This window comes from Anolis carolinensis, unplaced genomic scaffold (assembly GCF_035594765.1).
Source record: "Anolis carolinensis isolate JA03-04 unplaced genomic scaffold, rAnoCar3.1.pri scaffold_11, whole genome shotgun sequence".
Classification (NCBI taxonomy): Eukaryota; Metazoa; Chordata; class Lepidosauria; order Squamata; family Dactyloidae; genus Anolis; species Anolis carolinensis.
This window is the reverse complement of record NW_026943822.1, coordinates 20,529,330-20,551,121: the sequence shown is the minus strand read 5'-3', so window position 1 is coordinate 20,551,121 and position 21,792 is coordinate 20,529,330. Positions and strand designations below refer to the sequence as shown.

At 40.1% G+C, this 21,792-nt stretch overlaps 2 long non-coding RNA genes across 2 annotated transcripts; one reads left to right on the top strand and one right to left on the bottom strand.

The window, feature by feature from the left end:
- Positions 1–569: 569 nt before the first annotated feature.
- On the top strand, positions 570–4,777 carry LOC134293986 (uncharacterized). The gene is made up of 2 exons (XR_010000955.1): positions 570–854; positions 4,506–4,777. It is a non-coding gene; the product is annotated as an uncharacterized LOC134293986 (long non-coding RNA).
- Positions 4,778–11,189: 6,412 nt separating this feature from the next.
- LOC134293927 (uncharacterized) lies at positions 11,190–17,894 on the bottom strand. Its single transcript, XR_010000884.1, has 3 exons — positions 17,546–17,894; positions 14,730–14,767; positions 11,190–13,680 (listed from the first exon to the last, which is right to left on the bottom strand). It is a non-coding gene; the product is annotated as an uncharacterized LOC134293927 (long non-coding RNA).
- Between the last annotated feature and the right edge of the window lie 3,898 nt (positions 17,895–21,792).

Sequence of the window (21,792 nt, the reverse complement as noted above, 5' to 3'; positions counted from 1 at the left end):
TTACTGTATTTATGAATTTAGCACCAAAATATCACGATATATTGAAAACATTGACTACAAAAATGCGTTGGATAATCCAGAACGTTGGATAAGCGAGTGTTGGATAAGTGAGACTCTACTGTATTTCCTCAATTTGTTTTTGGTTTCAAAGGGAAACCCTCTTCAATATAATCATCTCTTGCAAGCAAAATGAAAATACTATTTACAGAAAAAAGAAATTGAGTGATTTTCCATGGATATGGAAGGAGCCTCCACCATGCTCCGCAGCAGAGAGTTCCACTGTTGAACAGCTCTCAGAGTGAGGAAATTTTTCCTAATGTTCATGGGGAAACTTCAGCTCTCCAGGTGTTTTGGACTTCAACTCCCACCATTCAAGCTTGACGCGGAACAATCGCTTCAAACTACAACAAAGGGGAGTCCACCTGAACATTAGGAAGAACTTCCTCACTGTGAGAGCTGTTCAGCAGTGGAACTCCCTGCTGCGGAGTGTGGTGGAGGCTCCTTCTTTGGAGGATTTTAAGCAGAGGCTGGATGGCCATCTGTTGGGGGTGCTTCGAATGCAATTTTCCTGGGGTTGGACTGGATGGCTCATGAGGTCTCTTCCAACTCTATGATTCTAAGTCAGTCCTTTTTTTGTGACAGGAGAGACTTGAGAAACTGCAAGTTGCTTCTGGTGTGAGAGAATTGGCTGTCTGCAAGGACGTTGCCCAGGGGACGTCCGGATGTTTTCTGATGTTTTATCGTCCTTCTCTCCTGTCCATGCATGGAGCTGGAGCTGATAGAAGGAGCTCATCTGTGCTCTTCCTTGACTGGATTTGAACCGGCAGCCTTCAGGTCAGCAATCCAACCTTCAGGTCAGCAGTCTTGTCGGCACAAGGGTCCCCCTCCTTCCAGTCCTTAACCTGGGGTAAACTGCATTAAAATGGTTTAGCCTCATACTAATAAAAGTCAGGGAATGCTTCAAAGTTTGGACCAAACTTGGAAAAACTATTTGGCTGGGGGATTTTGGGAGCTGCGGTCCCCAAAATGTTATTTTTCCGAGCTCTGCTCCATGCTTTCATCCCAGTTGCCCTTTGTGATCATTTCTTCTGCGCTGAAGTTCCTAGAAAGGGAAACGGCCTGGAAATATTGCAGCCAGGTGTGTGATTTATGCCTGGAATGGTATTCGAAGATTGTACCTTGGAGGGTGGAGGAAATGAAGGAGATCAGCCAGCAAGGGAGGAACCGAGGGATTAGTATCGCTGGCTCGCTCATGGAATGCTTTTCTGTGAGATTTGGCCTTAAGCCGGAAGATCCTGAGCCCCCTTTTTGCAGAGCCGAAGTTCACGTCTGATAGAGGCGCATGAATTTCCAACATCTGGGCAAAAGTCAGAAGCATCTCCAAATTTCCTCCTGATGTTTGGAATTCATTGCTTCTTCCATCAATCTATGCAATTTCCCAAATCTTGTTCACCCAATTGGACATTATGGTGTGTGTATTCCTTTTAATATACAGTAGAGTCTCACTTATCCAACATAAACGGGCCAGCAGAACGTTGGATAAGCGAATATCTTGGATAATAAAGAGGGATTAAGGAAAAGCCTATTACACATCAAATTAAGTTATGATTTTACAAATTAAGCACCAAAACATCATGTTTAACAACAAATTTGACAGAAAAAGTAGTTCAATACACAGTCATGTTATGTTATAATTACTGTATTTACGAATTTAGCACCAAAATATCACAATGTATTGAAAACATTGACTACAAAAATGGCTTGGATTATCCAGAAGCTTGGATAAGCGAGGCTTGGATAAGTGAGACTCTACTGTAAATATAATAATAATATAGAGTGAAATAATAAATGTATTAATAATACATTTGACAGAAAAAGTACAGTAGAGTCTCACTTATCCAACACTCGCTTATCCAATGTTCTGGATTATCCAATTCATTTTTGTAGTCAATGTTTTCAATATATCGTGATATTTTGGTGCTAAATTCATAAATACAGTAATTACTACATAGCATTACTGTGTATTGAACTACTTTTTCTGCCAAATTTGTTGTCTAACATGATATTTTGGTGCTTCATTTGTAAAATCATAACCTAATTTGATGTTTAATAGGCTTTTCCTTAATGCCTCCTTATTATCCAACATATTCGCTTATCCAACGTTCTGCCGGCCCGTTTATGTTGGATAAGTGAGGCTCTACTGTAGTTCAATACGAAGTAATGCTATGTAGTAATTACTGTATTTACGGATTTAGCACCAAAATATCACAATGTATTGAAAACATTGACTACAAAAATGTGTTGGATAATCCAGAATGTTGGATAAGCGAGTGTTGGATAAGTGAGACTCTACTGTATGTGGATATATTCATCTGCACTCTAAGAGCACTCTGAACTCCACCAAGGACGGACCTGGAACTAACTTGGCACACAGAATCCCCACGACCAACAAAAAAATACTGGAGGTCTTTGAAGGGAGTTGTAGTTCACCTACATCCATGAACCCAAGCAATGATGGATCTGGACCAAACTTGGCATGCATACCCGATATGCCCAAATTTGAACACTGGTAAGTTTTGAGGGCAATTGGCCTGGACATTTCGGAGTTGTAGATACTGGGATTTATAGTTCACCTGCAATCCATGAGTACTCTGAATTCCACCAAAGATGGAATTGGACCACACTTGGCACACAGAGCCCTCATGATGAGCAAAAAGATACTGGAGGTCTTTGGGGAAAATTCACTTTGATTTGGGGGAGTTGTAGTTCACCTACATCCATGAACCCAAGCAATGATGGATATGGACCAAACTTGGCATGCATACCCGATATTCCCACATTTGAACACTGGTGGGTTCTGAGGGGAATTGGCCTGGACATTTCGGAGCTGTAGGTATGGGATTTATAGTTCACTCGCAATCAATGAAAACACTGAATTCCACCAAAGATGGAATTGGACCACACTTGGCACACAGAGCTCTCATGATGAGCAAAAAGATACTGGAGGTCTTTGGGAAAATTCACTTTGATTTGGGGGAGTTGTAGTTCACCTACACCCAGAGCGCACTGTTGAACCCAAACACTGATGGATTTGGACCAAACTTGGCACAGATACTTGATATGCCAAAAATCTATTACTGGAGGGATTTGGGGGGAAACTGGCCGTCCTTTCTGGGAGTTGTAGTTCACCCACAACCAGAGGAACTGTGACCACCACTGATGATGGACCTGGACCAAACTTGGCACACAGAACCTGCATGACTATCTCAATCTACTGGAGAGGTCTGAGGGGACTGATTTACCATAGCAGGAGTTGTAGTTTACTCTACAGCCAGAGAGCACACTGAACTCCACCGAAAGCAAATTTGCCCAACCGATGGAGCATTTCGGGGTTAACCTGGCATGATGTGAGTTGTAGTTTATCCACAACCTTATGCATTTTGTACAATAACTAGCTGTGCCCGGCCACGCTTTGCTGTGGCTTTTTTAAGGTGGTTCAGTGTCTTAGAGGGGGGGAATCCTTTGTTGGGAGGTGTTAGGTGGCCCTGATTGTTTCCTGGATGGAATTCCTTTGTTTTCAGAGTGTTGCTCTTTATTTTGTGTTTTGAGATGAAAGAGTGATGAGTACCAAATGGGTTTGGACCTTCAAAGAGTGGGCATTTCCCTGTTTGAGGGGGAGGAATCCTTTGTTGAGCATAAGAACGTAGAGACGTGGATGAGGGGTTGTATTGTCAATTTTCTAGGTTGGGGGGCCTTTAGTTTTGTTGTTTTGCCCGGTGGAGCGACACCATTATCCTTTTATATATATATACTAGCTGTGCCCGGCCATGCGTTGCTGTGGCGAAGTATGAGGTCCCTTCTACACAGCTGTATAAAATGCACACTGAAGTGGATTATATGGCAGTGTTAAGATAATCCAGTTCAAAGCAGATAATATAAGATTCTAAATGGGTTATATAGCTTTGAGTCTACACTGCCATATAATCCAGTTCAAATCAGATAATCTGTATTTTATAGGCAGTGTGGAAGAGGCCTAAGTGAGGCCTAACTCTGCCTGTCCCCTGAGCTGAGTGGGTTGCTAGGAGACCAAGTGGGTGGAGCTTAGCCTTCTAACTGGCAGCAATTGGATAAAAACAATTATTCCTCTCCCTCTAATTAGGACTTTATTTTTCTTTTCTTTTTGTTGTATGAACGTAGAGGCATGGATGAGGGGTTGTGCTGCCAAGTCAAGTGTTTCTGGGATGTGTAGTTTTGATGTTTTGTCCTAGGCCGAAATTTCATTACCCTTTTATATATATAGATATATATATATAGATAGATAGATATAGATAATAATAATAATAATAATAATAATAATAAACCAGAAAACTGACAATCCCACCCTGAGCTCTCTTCCATCACTGCCTGGGAAGTCAGGCTGTTGAAAGGGGCAAGGAGAGGATTTTGCATCTTTAAACTCTGACTGTGTTTTAATTTATTTTTCCCCTGCTGCGTCCAATTCTCAGCTTGAACGCCAAGGGAACGGGGCCAGCTCAAGCAAATGCAAGGAAGAGAGATCTGGAGGCCTGGTTGAGCCGGACCATCGTCCATACAGAGGCACAACTTTTAGGACCCAGAAGAAATATGTCCCAGCGTGTGCTATTTTCCTGTTTATTTTTTCTCTCCTTTCCCTCTCTTTCCTCTTTCCCCCCTTTCCCCCCCTCGGGGACTGGAAATACCAGAGCTGATGTCATAAAGCCGGCAGCCCGTGCCAGAAATAAAAATTTGGATAAACTCACAGGCTCCAGTTAGTCCCTTTTAGGCTTTTTTTAAAAAAAATCCATATCCATACTGCCCCAGTTTCCTCCCCTCCAACCAACACTCATTTCTCAGAAAATACAATTAAAACTTTTGCGCAATTAAGAAACGGACCACAACACATTAAACAGGGATTAAAAAAAAACATGCAATGTGTCAACTACGTGATCTGTATTTTCCAAGTGCAGCTTTTGCACTTTGAAACCAGTCTGGAACGAGTGCCATATAAAGTTTGGATTATCTGCTTTAAACTGGATTATATGGCAATATGGACTCATATAATCCGGTTCAAAGCAGATAATGTGTCCTGGTTTTCATTTGTGCAAGGCCAGAGGGTTTGCCAGCAGTGTGAGAAGTTCTTGCAAGCTGTTTTTGGTCCCATTTCAGGTCACTTTAGCCTCTGAGTCATCTCTCGAACATGCAAACAAATCGGAGGCCTCATTCAGTATAAGGGGTTGTTATTGAAGAATCAATGGGTATGTATGTGTGCAAACACAACAGTCACTCTTATTTTATGTGTGTTAGGATGTGCACAATTGTGACAAACATGATTTGTATTACCGTATATACTCGAGTATAAGCCGACCCGAATATAAGCAGAGGCACCTAATTTTAGCACAAAAAAGCTGGGAAAAAATTGACTTGAGTATAAGCCGAGGGTGGTAAATTTCAGAAATAAAAATACAGTAGAGTCTCACTTACCCAAGCTAAACGGGCCGGCAAAAGCTAAGATAAGCGAATATCTTTGATAATAAGGAAGGATTAAAGAAAAGCTTATTAAACATCAAATTAGGTTATGATTTTACAAATTAAGCACCAAAACATCATGTTATACAACAAATTTGACAGAAAAAGTAGTTCAATACGCAGTAATGTTATGTTGTAATTACTGTATTTAACGAATTTAGCACCAAAAAATCATGATATATTGAAAACATTGACTACAAAAATGGCTTGGATAATCCAGAAGCTTGGATAAGTGAGACTCTACTGTAGATACCAATTAAATTACACCAATTGAGGCATCAGTAGGTTAAATGTTTTTGAATATTTACATCAAGCTCAAATTTAAGATAAGACTGTCCAACTCTGATCAAATCATTATTCTCATCTTCTTCAATGTAAATGTGCTTATGTATCCTTTTAGTAATAATAGAGTAAAATAATACATGTAATAATAATAATAATAATAAATACAGGAAAATAACACAAGTAATAATAAATAGAGTAAAATAATAAATGCAATAATAATAATAAGATCAGAGTGAAATAATAAATGTATTATTATTTAAGATCAGAGTGAAATAATAAATGTATTAATAATAAAAATAAAAATAGAGTAAAATAAATGTAATAGTAGCAACAATAATAGAGAAAAATAATAAATGTAATAATACCAATAATAATAGAGAAAAATATTAAATGTACCATATATTCTGGAGTATAAGCTGACCCAAATATAAGCCAACCAGGACCCTCACCCAAGTATAAGCCGAGGGGGGCTTTTTCAGTCTTAAAAAAAGGGCTGAAAAACTAGGCTTATACTCGAGTATATAAAGTATATGGCACCCAAACGTGTGCTGGAACTCTATTACAGTAGAGTCTCGCTTATCCAATGTTCTGGATTATCCAACGTATTTTTGTAGTCAATGTTTTCAGTACATCATGATATTTTGGTGCTAAATTCGCAAATACAGTAATTACTACATAGCATTACTGCGTATTGAACTACTTTTTCTGTCAAATTTATTGTATAACATGATGTTTTGGTGCTTAATTTGTAAAATCATAACCTAATTTGATGTTTAATAGGCTTTTCCTTAATGCCTCCTTATTATCCAACCTATTCGCTTATCCAACATTCTGCTGGCCCATTTATGTTGTATAAGTGAAACTCTACTGTACTTTCGGGTCCTTTCATTTTATCCTTCCTGGAAAAGGTACTCTTGGAGACTACAAACTTCCCAAATCCCAGCAGATTTGATTTTGGAAGCTGTTCAAAACTGCAGGAACGAAAGACAAGGGTCGTTTCGGGCCATGCAAGAAGCGATGCCTCCTGAGCAAGCAAGACCCATAGGAGAAATGGCAGTGGGTCACGGCATTTGGGGGAACATCGAAGCAAGGACTCCCACGGAGAAGTTCTGACTCAGTGGAAGGCGGCTTTCTATGTTCCTGAGGAATGAGGACACCACGTTGACCTAATTTCCCTGGCAAGCAAAGCTCATTCCAAAGGATGAATAAGAAGGTTCTTAGAAAAGAAATGGATGCCTCTAGGGAAAGCAAGCTTTTGTTGGTGGGGGTGAGTTAGACTCAAGTTGAGGCATCATAACAACGTGGCAAGAGCTTGACTGTCAACTACCCTGGGTTTTCTCATGTTGGCCACCAAAGTAGTCCTGCCACAGACCACAAAAGTCACTGTTTTCTTTGTTGGTTCTGAACAGAGTTACCAGCTTTATAGAACTTCCATAGGTAAAGGTAAATGTTTCTCCTGATGTTAAGTCCAGTCGTGTGTCCAACTCTGGCAGTTGGTGCTCGTCTCCATTTCTAAACCAAAGAGCCGGCGCTGTCCATAGACCCCTCCAAGGTCATGTGGCTGGCATGACTGCATGGAGCGCCGTTACCTTCCCGTCGGAGCGGTACCTATTGATCTACTCACATTTGCATGTTTTCGAACTGCTAGGTTGGCAGGAGCTGGGACTAACAGCTTGATAGGGTTTCCAGCACCTTTGGTACAAAAAAAAAAAAGATATTTCATGAGCTCCTCCGTTCAAATATCAACCTGTTGGCTCAGTGGGTTAAACCGCTGAGCTGCTGAACTTGCAGACCGAAAGGTTGGCAGTTTGAATATGGGGAGTGGGGTAAGCTCCTGCTGTTAGCCCCAGCTTCTGCCAACCTAGCAGTTTGAAAACATGCCAATGTGAGTAGATCAATAGGTACCGCTCTGACGGGAAGGTAACGGCTCTCCATGCAGTCATGATCTTGGAGGTGTCTATGGACAACGCCGGCTCTTCGGCTTAGAAATGGAGATGAGCACCAACCCCCAAAGTCGGACACGACTGGACTTAAGGTCAGGGGAAAAATAACCTTTACTTATAATGGGCTGGGCTGTGGCGCAGGCTGTTGAGCAACCAGCTGCAACAAATCACTCTTTGGATAACCGAGCCCATAGCTATAGTAGTTGCACAGGCCATCTCTTTGACTTGAAACATTGCACTATATTCCTCTGCCCCAAAGCATCTTAGAACATAACATTGTATTTTAGTTCTAGTGGTCCCTCCAGGCCATCCTCTCCTCCATCCCAGTGGTCTTTTTTCTTTTTTCTTTTCAGATCCATATGTTATTTGAGTGATTATATTCCTTCTGTTTATGTGATTGTTTTGGTCAATTGTTATGTTTTGTTTTTGTTTTTAATTCTTATAGCATTTTATAGTGTTTTCAGTGTTTCATTGTACAATGTTTTATGCTGATTTTACATTGGAAACCGCCCTGAGTCCCTTTCGGGAGAGAGGGCGGTATACAAATAAACTTTTACTTACTTACTCTGACCAAGAGGTCATGAGTTCGAGGCCAGCTTGGAGCCCCGTGTTTGTCTTGTCTTTGTTCTATGTTAAGGCATTGAATGTTTGCCTTATATGTGTAATGTGATCCGCCCTGAGTCCCCTTCGGGGTGAGAAGGACGAAATATCAATACTGTAAATAAATAAATAAATAAATAAATAAATAAATAAATAAATAAATTTGTACCTCACCCCAGCTCTCCAGGGGACTCAGGGTGGCTCACAACATGAATAAATAGTTAAATACAGTAAGATACATAAAAAAATAAAATAAACAAATCACAACACATTTTTTGAAATATTGCAGTTGCAAATTCGCATCTGCATGTGTCATGCAAAAACCGTGCTTTTCAGCAGCACTGCAGTCCTTTTGCATGTGATCTCCTCCTTGTTTTATCAAATGTGTGGTTGCAGCATTGGCAAAGGGATGTGGATGGTGCACTAGATGGTGCCATAATCCAATAGTTCAATCTCAGTAACATCCAGAGATGAAGCCTCAGCATGATGCTCTTTCAAGGGGTTTGCATGCACACAAAGGGGCTCAATTTCCTCCGTTGTCACCCCTCTTCCTTCGAAGAGCCAACCTCCACAATGAGACCCGATGTTACATAACTTGGTTAAGAAAACAAAATAGACTAATTATATCTCCCGTGTCTTTTGCGAAGTGACACGGAAGATAGCAATCTCCCTGCCAGTCAAGCGATGCCAAAATGATTACCTTTCCTTGGCGTCTTGGCAAGGTATTTATTATCTGTTGTTTACTTCTTGGAGAAACAATGGACTGCTCTCCCTTGAAGATGACAACCTGAACTCTGCAGGTATTGGCTGTCAACACTCAGCAAGCTAGATGGCCTGACAGAATGCTTCACTTTTTGCTCAGTTTTGTCACATCATGTTGCAATGGATTAGTTCCCTAAGAGTTTTATCCACAGAGCAGCTTTCTTTTACACCAAATAGGAAAAGGAGGGGGTTTCATAGAATCATAGAAACTAGAGTTGGAGGGCTATCCAGACCAATCCAATTCTGCATCAAGACACAATCAAAGCCCTCCCGACTGATGGCCATCCAGAGCTTGTTAGAAAAAAAAATGCAGAGGAGATTCTACCACACTCCAAGGCAACATATCTCTTGAGTAACTCTTATCATCAGGAAGTTTTTCCTGCTTTGTGCTTCAGGCCCCGGAGCAGCCAGCTACACTATGTTATCCATCTGTGTCCTCAATAAAGGAGCAAAAGAAGCTTAGGGTTGTTGTATGTCTTTCGGGCTGTGTGACCATGTTCCAGAAGCATTCTCTCCTGACGTTTCGCCCACATCTATGGCAGGCATCCTCAGAGGTTGTGAGGTATTACTTACTTTTACTTTTGAGTTACTTTTGAGTTACGATTGGATTGCTGTGAGTTTTCCAGGCTGTACGGCCAGGGCCGGCCCAAGGTAATTTTCAAGTGTAGGCGAACAGAATTTTGGCGCCCCTCCCCCAAAGCAATCACTGAAAAATAAAAGCGTTGGATAAGCGAAAATGTTGGATAATAAGGAGGGATTAAGGAAAAGCCTAAATAAAGAACAACACTCTGAAAACAGGGGAAATCCAGACAGGAAACAATCAGGGTCAGCTAACACCTCCCAACCAAGGATGACCCCAGGGAGGAAGCAGCCAGGCTTTGAATCTGCAAGGCCATTAAATGTTAATCACATTGGCCAATTGAAACATTCACACTAGACTCAAACAGACAAGAGCTCTTTCTCCCACCCTGGACTTTCCACAGATATATAAACCCCACTTACCTAGCTTCCAACAGAACTCAGAACCTCTGAGGATGCCTGCCATAGATGTGGGTGAAACGTCAGGAGAGAATGCTTCTGGAACATAGCCAGGAAGCTCGGAAACCTGGCCTTGAGGAAGGGGCGAGAAGAAAGGCGTTCGCTACTTTGGGGAGCAGAGAAGCGGCATTTCTCTGCTCTGCAAAGTGGCGAAGGTCTTCCTTTTCACCAGGAAGGCACAGGCAACTGCCTAGTTTGCCTCGCGGTTGAACTGCCCCTGTACAGGGTCTTCTTGGCAAGATGTGTCAAGAAGAGGTTATGCTGAGGCTGAGAGAGTGTGACTTGCCCAGGTCTCCCAGTGAGTTCCTATGACTGAGTATGGATTCCCCATCTTCTAATCCAGGAGTCCTCAAACTTTTTAAGCCGAGGGCCGGTCCACAATCCTTCAGACTGTTGAGGGGCCATATTATCATCTGAAAAAAAAATACAAACAAATTCCGATGCACACTGCATATGTCTTATTTGTAGTGCAAAAGCAACAACAACAAGAACAATGAAAGAACAATACAATATTTAAAAATAAAAACAATTTTAACCAACATACATTTATCAGGATTTCAATGGGAAGTGTGCTCCTGCTTCTGGAAAATGAGATAGTCAAGTTAATTAGGGTTGTTGTTGTTGTTGTTGTTGTTGTTGTGTGCCTTCAAGTCATTTCAGATTTGGGCGAGCCTAAGTCTAAAATGTATTTATTTATTTACTGCATTTATTTACTACATTTGTATCACACCCTTCTCACCCCAAAGGGGACTCAGAGTGGCTTACAAATTATATGTACATACAATATATTATATTATTAGCATAGCACAATATTAGCATTATATATTACTATATTGAACTATACCACTATACTGTAATATTATATGTAATATATAACATATAATTAATATTATTGTATGGTATTATTATTAGTATTATATTGTATAACATCATAATATTATTATCAATATTATACGTACATACAATATATTACCTTATTAAAAATGATATAAAATATTATATTATAAAACTGAAGGCGGGGGCCAGGTAAATGACCTCGGAGGGCCGCATCCGGCCCCCGGGCCTTAGTTTGGGGACCCCTGTTCTAATCCAATGGCTCAGAGTATATAAAGGATGCACTTTTCCAATGTTGATCCCGTTTAAATTTCATCATCTGCTCTGTTTCTGCATCCAGAAAGTCCCTGCGGGTTAGCCAGCAAAATAAATTCCATCAAAAGTGAATGAAAAGTGTAAGGAAAGAGGGGGCACCAAAGGATTCTATGGCACTTGTTTTGCTTAATGGCTTTCCCATACACAACAACCTTTCGAAAATGCAATTAAATTGGGTAATGAATTGAAACAAAAGTGGCAAGGCCTCTTTGCGAACCGGGCATCCCTCAACCTGACTAGCAATATAGAAAAGTGCTAATGATTACAAATGAGACTGGCAATGCATAGTGGAAGAAATGTTCTATCTGGCTGGGTTCGCCACAACGGAAATAGAGCATCACTTTCCCCAAAGCCACAACGGTTTGCAGATCTTTTCTTTAATTCACCTAGTTTTCTTCCGAAATGGCCATTCCTTGTCATTTCTTTTGAGGAACGTTTTTCCAAATGGGTGAAAAGGGCAACGGAAAGAAAATGATCGCCGCTTTTATTAACTCTGAAATTTTTAATATTCAGTGCCAGGATGTGGTTTGATTTTTGCATAAGACAAATATCGCTTCTATTTTCCACTCGCGATTGCCTCCAAATTTTCATTAATGTTAATCTAGAGTGTTAGATTTGTAATATACGGTTAAGCGTCGGTTTATTGCTCCGTTGCAGAACTGTTTAGTGAGGAACTGATGTTTATCCATTCCAAATTGGCTCTGGATGCAGGCAATGGGGTTTTCGGAGATTAGTGGAAGATTATCCAAATGCAGCTGAAAATGAATTGGGCTGTTTTCCAAATTGTGTCCAAAAGAATCGCATCTCGTCAAAGCTGCACGTTTTTTTTTAAAAAAAACTGACATTAGGGACGAAGGGAAAAGAATGTAATGGAGGGATTCCAACCTGTTTCTTCCAAGATGTCAGCCCAAATTGTGTTGTTAAAATTATGTGCCGTCACGTTGGCTTTGAGTCTTATTTTTGATTTAAATATGGATCTGTCAGGTGGGTGGGATGGTTATTTGTTTATGTGTTTTGCTTTTGTGGAGCATTGAATGATTGTTGACTTGGTTGTTCACCACCCTGAGTCCCTTCAGGGAGATAGGATGATATATAAATAAAGTGTTGTTGTTATTATTATTATTATTATTATTATTATTATTATTATTATTATTATTATTATTATTATTATTATTTTATGACACAGCAAACAAGATAGATATGCTGGATTTCATATCACAAAATCACAAGTCGAACACTTCCCAAGTGTCTAGGACTGTGTGATGTATTTTCGGATGATGCGTGCAGATCCCAGTAAGGTGGCCTTTTGCAGTTGGCAGATCGTAATTTTGTCAATGTCTATTGTTTCCAAATGCCGGCTGAGATCTTTTGGCACGGCACCCAATGTGCCCATCACCACCGGGACCACCTGCACTGGTTTCTGCCAGAGTCTTTGAAGTTCAATCTTGAGGTCCTGAGAGCGGCTGAGTTTTTCCTGTTGTTTTTCGTCAATGCGACTGTCACCTGGGATGGCAACATCAATGATCCAAACCTTTTTCTTTTCCACAACTGTGATGTCTGGTGTGTTGTGTTCCAGAACTTTGTCAGTCTGGATTCGGAAGTCCCACAGTATCTTTGCGTGCTCATTTTCCAATACTTTTGCAGGTTTGTGATCCCACCAGTTCTTTGCTGCTGGGAGGTGGTACTTGAGGCATAAGTTCCAATGAATCCTTTGGGCCACAGAGTTGTGCCTCTGTTTGTAGTCTGTCTGTGCAATTTTCTTACAGCAGCTGAGGATATGATCAATGGTTTTGTCGGTTTCCTTGCACAGTCTCCATTTTGGGTCATCAGCTGATTTTTTGATCTTGGCCTTAATTGCATTTGTTCTGATGGCTTGCTCCTGGGCTGCAAGGATCAGGGTTGTTGTTGTTGTTGTTGTTGTTGTTGTTATTATTATTATTATTATTATTATTATTATTATTATTATTATTATTATTATTATCGATTCATTGTGACCACACAAAGGAGAACCTTATAAGACTCTGGTTCTGGTCTTGCAAGCTCAGGGCGTCCTCGATGGAGTCAATTCCCTTTGTAATGTAGTATTTCCTTTTTCATACCACCCTTAATTCTATTATTTATTTATTTACAATATTTATATTTATTGGTTCTTGCCATTGGATCTAACGTATTCGTTAGCCTGTTTTCATAGACAGATGGGCAACCTTACCATCCTTGGAAGTTCTTAAGATAGTCGGTACATATATATCAGACACGAGGCATTCAACAAAGTCTAATTAGAGAAACTGGAGACATTTCTGCTTGTTTCAGGTCAATTTCATCAAAGGTAGCATCTGTATCTTGATAGGGTTTCCAGCACCTTTGGTACAAAAAAAAAAGATATTTCTTGAGCTCCTCGGTTTAAATATCAACACATTGGTGCAGCAGGTTAAACCACTGAGCTGCTGAACTTCCTGACCAAAAGGTTGGCAGTTCGAATCTGGGGGGCGGGGTGAGCTCCCGCTGTTAGCCCCAGCTTCTGCCAACCTAGCAGTTTGAAAACATGCAAATGTGAGTAGATCAATAGGTACGGCTCTGGCAGGAAGGTAACGGCTCTCCATGCAGTCATGACCTTGGAGGTGCCTATGGACAATGCTGGCTCTTCGGCTTAGAAATGGAGATGAGCACCAACCCCCAGACTTAATGTCAGGGGAAACCTAACCAACCTTGTCCCCATCCTTATTCTGTTTATTTTGAGTGTCAAGTTGAATTAATTCTATCACATAGATGCACCCTCAGAAGGAACAGCTGGGGCATCTCTGTTCCCTGACATCTTTCCCCAGAGGCAATTATTTATTTTTATTTACAGTATTTATATTCCGCCCTTCTTTCTCACCCCGAAGGGGACTCAGGTCGGATCACATTGCACACATATAAGGCAAACATTCAATGCCATATAACATAGAACAGAGACAGACACAGACACAGAGGCAATTTAAACCTTCTCCAGCTTCTAGCTTCCTGAGGGTATGCTTGATTCCGGCCACAAGGGGAACAGTTGCTTTATCATCCACTGCGACGGCAGCTTCCTCATTCCAATGGCGGCTGAGTGATTGTTTTAATGGTGTTGTAAATTAGCCTCCCCACATATAAGTGGTACCTAAATTTCCTACTTGATAGATACAACTATCTTTCGGGTTGCTTAGGTCAGCAAGGAGCAGGGGCTATATTTTATTTTTAATTGTTGGGTGCTCATGCTGACAGGAGCTGGCCTCAAACTCATGACCTCTTGGTCAGAGTGATTTATTGCAGCTGGCTGCTAACCAGCCTGCGCCACAGCCCGGCCCCTCATCCTTCCTTTTGGTAGAGGCATTAAATTATTTCCTTACCTTTCAAGACAGAAAACTGACAACTTGCCTTGCCACTAACCTTTTCCAGGATTTATTCGTCTCGTCTTCCTATGCAGCCTGCAATAAGACAAAAACAAATGTGTTTTACCTGTTTTGTTAGCTGGGCTGCGGTTCCTCCGTTGCCATTTCTTTGCCTCTGTGATGTTCAAGTCTCCATCTCCGCCAGCTTCAATCTGTCCCTCTCCATTTGCCAGACTCCTAATTCCTCGCTCATTGCCGTTCTCCATTAAATAATCAAAGCTGTTTGCAGCTGGACATCTTGTGCTCAGTCAAAGCAGCTGAGTGGAATGGCAGATCTCTTAAATCATTTCTTATAAGAGCTGCTTTCCGTTGGTTGACGTTCCCCACATGCTTCGAGGAAACCAAAGAAGATGGGAAATAACCACCCTTACATTCTCAAACAAGGTACAGCCGGACCTCTGGATCCACATATTCTGCTTCTACAGATCCCACCAATATTATTTAAAATCTCCAAAAGTATATCTTGATTTTGCCAGTTTATATAAGGGACACTATTTTGCTATGCCATCTATATACCGTATATACTCGAGTATAAGGGGCCGGGCTGTGGCGCAGGCTGGTGGGCAGCCTGCTGCAATAAAACACTCTGACCACTATGTCATGAGTTCGAGGCCAGCCCCTGGCAGGGTGAGCACCCGTCAATTAAAAAAATAAAAAAATAGCCCCTGCTCGTTGCTGACCTAGCGATGCAAAAGATAGTTTCATCTATCAAGTACGAAATAAGGTACCACTTATAAAGTGGGGAGGCAAATTTAACTAATTTACGACGTTGGAATGAGGAAGTGGCTGATGAAGCAGCTGCTGCCCCCTGTGGCCAGAATCGAACATCCCCTCAGGAGAAAGTTAAATTGCCTCTGTGTCTGTCTCTGTCTCGGTTCTATGTGTATATGGGCATTGAATCTTTACGCTATATGTATGTAATGTGATCCACCCCGAGTCCCCTTCGGGATGAGAAGGGTGGAATATAAATACTGTAAATAAATAAATAAATAAATAAACCGACCCGAATATAAGCCGAGGCACCTAATTTTACCACAAAAAAACTGGGAAAACATTGACTCCAGTATAAGCTGAGATACCAATAAAATTACATTAATTGGGGCATCAGTAGTTTAAATGTTTTTGAATCTTTACTTCAAACTGTAATTTAAGATATGACTGTCCAACTCTGATTAAATCATTATTTTCATCTTCTTCAATGTCAATGTGCTTATGTATCCTTTTAATAATCATAGAGTGAAATAATAAATGGAATAATAATAATAATAAATGCAATAAAATAATAAATGTAATAATAAATAGATTAAAATAATAAATGTATTATTGGGTTGTTGTATGTCTTTCGGGCTGTGTGGCCATGTTCCAGAAGCATTCTCTCCTGACGTTTCGCCCACATCTATGGCAGGCATCCTCACAACCTCTGAGGATGCCTGCCATAGATGTGGGCGAAACGTCAGGAGAGAATGCTTCTGGAACATGGCCACACAGCCCGAAAGACATACAACAACCCTGTGATCCCGGCCATGAAAGCCTTCGACTACACAAATGTATTATTATTAATAAAAATAGAGTAAAATAAATGTAAACGTAACAATAGAGTAAAATAATAAATGTAATAATAAATAGATTAAAATAATAAATGTATTAATAATAATAAAAAAAGAGTAAAATAAATGTAAAAGTAACAACAATAATAGAGTAAAATAATAAATGTAACAATACCAATATTAATAGAGAAAAATAATAAATATACCACATATACTTGAGTATAAGCTGACCTGAGTATAATCCCACCAGGACCCTCACCCGAGCATAAGCCGAGGAGGTTTTTTTCAGTCCTAAAATAGGGCTGAAAAACTAGGCTTATACTTGAGTATATACAGTATATATAAATGTAATGTGCATAATTCCCATGGAGTAAACAACAAAACCACTGGACCAAATCATACCAAATTTGACCACAAAAGACATAGTCACCCAATCTTTCTTTCCATCAAAAAACCCCCTATAAAATTAGGTCCAAATTACAGAAAAAACTGCTAATCAAGGTGACTAATTACAACATTCATACTTGCCTCCACAAACAAAAACCAATTTAGGACGACAGCACAGCAACGCGTGGCTGGGCACAGCTAGTTGTATATAAAGGAACTTGAGCATCCATGAATGTTTGTCAAGGGATGCTGGTATGTGAAGTGATTTATAGTTTTCAAATCACGACTTTCCCAAACTACTGCAAGCTGTATCTCAGAAGCAACCAAAAATACAGCAACTAAAACACGTGCTTCATCCCATCTATAAGCAGAGTCCAACTGCCAGCATCTGACCTTATCTACCCATTGTTTTAGCAAACTCACAGATTTTAATCCTATTTCTGTCTCGTACTTGCAAACAACTGAAGTCATAAAATAGTTGCAAATGACATAGGAAGATACACTGAGTCACACAGGAGTGAGAAAGATGGATTTTTTTCACACTGCTTACAAATTAGCCACCTCCTGATAGGTCATTGGTAAAGGACACTGGCTGATGCAACCTCTTTTCAATAGCCCTCACATAGTTAGGGTTTTGAAACTTTTTTTTTTTTTGTGAATCGTGAAGAGTAGTTCCATAACACAAAATCATTTAGAAATCAGGCTCCATCGATACACTTCAGAAGACAGATAAACTTCAGTGGAAACTCATGGGGATTTGGTTAATCAGTTAAAATTCATGAGTAAACCAGTTTTTTTTAATTAAAAAAACTGATTTTTTTTTAGGGGGGTTGAACCCTTAACCCCATCCTGCCTTGGCTACAGCCCTGATGTGACCAACCTGGGAAGTCTCTTTGGGTCCTTTTTAGCTGGTCTTGTTGCTCCTTCTCGGCCCATTTTCCATTCCGGTCCAATCGGGTCTCGTGGTGCATTTTCCGGCCAAGCAAGGGCCACGGGAGCAGGAGCCGGAACTGCCAGGCCAAGGCCCACCATAAATGCCGCCGCTTGACCAGCCCTACTTGGCAGGTGGACCAAGCCATGGTGGACCTCTTCTTGTCCAAATTCCCCCCTTGACTTCTCTCTCCTCCTATAACCTCCTATAACCACATGAAACAGGGATAAAATGGCTTTCAGAAAAAAAAGGAGCACATGTGGCAGTTGAATACACTCATGGCTCTAGAACACCCACGCCTAGAGTTAGAATCATACCATCATAGAATCATAGAATAATAGAGTTGGAAGAGACCACATAGGCCATCTAATCCAACTACCTGCCATGCATGAAAAGCACAATCAAAGCACTCCTGACAGATGGCCATCCAGGTTCTGTATAAAAGCCTCTAAGGAAGGAGCTTCCACTACACTCCGAGGCAGAGAGTTCCACTGTTGAACAGCTCATACAGTCAGGAATTTCTTCCTAATGTTCAGGTTGAATCTACTTTCATGTAATTGAACCTGTTGCTCTGAGTCCTGTAACACTGTGGATAATAGTAAAACCCTAGTTAAATGAAGGATATTTGGCCCAAGTGGAATCTCCTTTCCTGTAAGTCTAGTAGACTGAAGACACAGACTTGCAAAATTGTAAAACCTTTTTACGGAAATATATTCTGGTTTTATAAGAATCTGGCATCCTAACTCTAAAAGCCATTGCTTAGGTTTGCTCTATCATGTACATTCGCCCGCAACTTGCTTTGATGTTTTTATTTTCTAAGACAGGACTGAGTAAGCTTTTCAAAGATGGGACTGAGTAAGCCTTTTGGAGATAGGACTGAGTAAACCTTTTGGAGATAGGACTGAGTAAGCCTTTTGGAGATAGGACTGAGTAAGCCTTTTGGAGATAGGACTGATTAAGCCTTTTGGAGATAGGACTGAGTAAGCCTTTTGGAGATAGGACTGAGTAAGCCTTTTGGAGATAGGACTGAGTAAGCCTTTTGGAGATAGGACTGAGTAAGATTCCTTTGGGAGTCAAGAGTAAACCGCAAGAACGGGGTTAAAGTCTTTGAATACACTTTCGAAACACTTTAATTCAGTGATATGAAACACAAACATCAATTCAAATGCAGTCCAAGAGATACCAAACTTATTAAGGAACTGTGTCGAACGACATTTTTAATAATTTTGTGCATAAAACAAAGTTGGTAGACTTATACATTGAACCACTATCTCCGTCACCCATATAGTCATATATGGTCAGTGTAGACTCACCTAATTTAGTTTAATTGCATTGAGCTGCATTATACGAGTCTACAAAGATCATATAATGCCGTTCCAAACTGCATTATGCAGCAGTGTAGATGGGGCCCCATTTGTAGCCTTGTTTATCGAGGCACAAAAAAGACCATCAATTTTCGCTCTGCATTACTTCCTTGGGAATTAACTACTGCCAACTTAGTAATACATCCACACACACTGACGTCTGCTGTTATTTATATATGTGTTTTTTAATGGAAACAGGAACACAGGGAGAAAAATTACAAGAATAAATATCGATCAGATGGGACCTGCCTCCTGCAATGCGAATGCCAATAGACAATGAAGTTAGCCATTCTTTCCGCCTTCTGCATTATATGTCTCTTGTTAATATCTTCTTTTCTAGGAATGGCATCCATTCGTCTATCCATTAGAGTGAGCAATATCGAGGCATTTCAAGAACCTTCCCTAAATTGATTGGATCATCAGCAGTTTGGCTTTTACATGGCTTTGGATTTTTGGCCAGGTTTGTTTTTGCATAAACAGAATTACCGTATATACTCGAGTATAAGCCGACCTGAATATAAGTCGAGGCACCTAATTTTACCACAAAAAACCTGGGAAAACATTGACTCCAGTATAAGCTGAGGGTGGTAAATTTCAGAAATAAAAACAGATACCAATAAAATTACATTAATTGAGGCATCAGTAGGTTAAATGTTTTTGAATATTTACATAAAGCTCTAATTTAAGATAAGATTGGCCAACTCTGATTAAATCATTATTCTCATCTTCTTCAATGTAAATGTGCTTATGTATCCTTTTAATAATAATAGAATAAAATCATACATGTAATAATAATAATAAAAATAGAGTAAAATAATACATGTAGTAACAGAGTAAAATAATAAATATAATAATAATATCAGAGTGAAATAATAAATGTATTAATAATAATAATAAAAATGGAGTAAAATAAATGTAATACAGTAGAGTCTCGCTTATCCAACGTAAACGGGCCGGCAGAATGTTGGACAAGCGAATATGTTGGATAATAAGGAGAGATTAAGGAAAAGCCTATTAAACATCAAATTAGGTTATGATTTTACAAATTAAGCACCAAAACATCATGTTATACAACAAATTTGACAGAAAAAGTAGTTCAATACACGGTAATGCTATGTAGTAATTACTGTATTTACGGATTTAGCACCAAAATATCACGATGTATTGAAAACATTGACTACAAAAATGTGTTGGATAATCCAGAACGTTGGATAAGCGAGTGTTGGATAAGTGAGACTCTACTGTAGTAGCAACAATAATAGAGAAAAATAATAAATGTAATAATACCAATAATAATATAGAAAAATAATAAATGTACCATATATTCTCAAGTATAAGCTGACCCAAATATAAGCCAACCAGATTTATATATCTATGGAATATCCAGGGTGGGAGAAAGAACTCTTGTTTGTTTGAGGCAAGTGTGAATGTTGCAATGGCCAGATGATTAGCATTGAATAGCCTTGCAGCTTCAAAGCCTGGCTACTTCCTGACAGGGGGTTAATTAGCTCTGAACCACCCTGATTTATTGGTGAGTCAGGCCGCTCACCAATCCATCTTCCGTCAGACCGCTTAAGAATCTGGCTACAAGTAGCACCGACAAATGACACCACAGTCGTAATTCAGCTGATCACAGCGGTTCTAAGGCTTTATTATATACAAACTATATACAACTACAAAGTCAATTGCTCATAGGACCCATGCTTCCCTAAGCAAAGGCAAAGCATGTCTTCTCTCTTTGCCGATTGTCTGCAAAGCACTTCTGCTGGCAACTCCCACATTCCATAGCAGAATGACAAACATCCTGTCCACACTTCTGAGACCAGAAGGCTTGACCTATTGGCTAGGCAGGCTATCAATCAAGCTGGCCTGCCATTAACCCGTGTGCTGCTGGAAAGCATGCCGGAATACACAGTCGCAAAACCCCAGCAACACAAACACTTGAATTCAACATTTCACACTTACACCACAATACACCAAAACTTCCTGTCTGGTGGAATCCTTTGTTGGGAGGTGTTCTCCCCACCCTGAACATTTCATATTCCATAGATATATAAACACCACTTGCCTAGTTTTCAACAGACCTCACAACCTCTGAGAATGCCTGCCATAGATGTGGGCAAAACATCAGGAGAGAAACAGCCATACAGCCTAGAAAACTCACAGCAACCCAGTGATTCTGGCCATGAAAGCCTTTGACAACACACTGAACATCTCTAAAGGGTTTGAATCCTTGCTTGGCCATGAAAACCTATTACGTTACGAATATCACACACTCTTAGCCTCCAAAAACCTTGCACAAGGTGACCATAAATTAGAGACCGCTTTGTTGAGTCACACAACCTATGGGGATGTCTGCCATAGATGTGGGCGAAGCGTCAGGAGAGAATGCTTCTGAAATGTTTTCAGCCCGGAAAACGCACAGAATTATATATTTTTGTGACATTTTAAAAATCAAATCCATGTATAATCAAACTCACAAATGTCAGACCTGCAAATACATTAGTAAATGGACCTCTACAAATATACGCCGCCTGCGTTGAAGGGAACAAAACCCTGGAGACATTTTTCCCCAGGTGTGTATCAGATAAAGGATGAATGAAATAGTCTTTTCATTTTATAAAATTTTTGGGGGGCGAGAATTAAAATAATTGCTTGAGTATTGCATTCCTTTACATCAGAAGCGATTCAATTACTTTGCCAGCTGATTGCCTAAATATTTAGAAGTAATTTAAAACAACTAGTCAGCCGAGTAATTGGATCTCGTGTTATCAAATGATTAGGCATTTGGGCCCAAGTCAAATTGATGGGGGGTGATTAATATTATTAGAG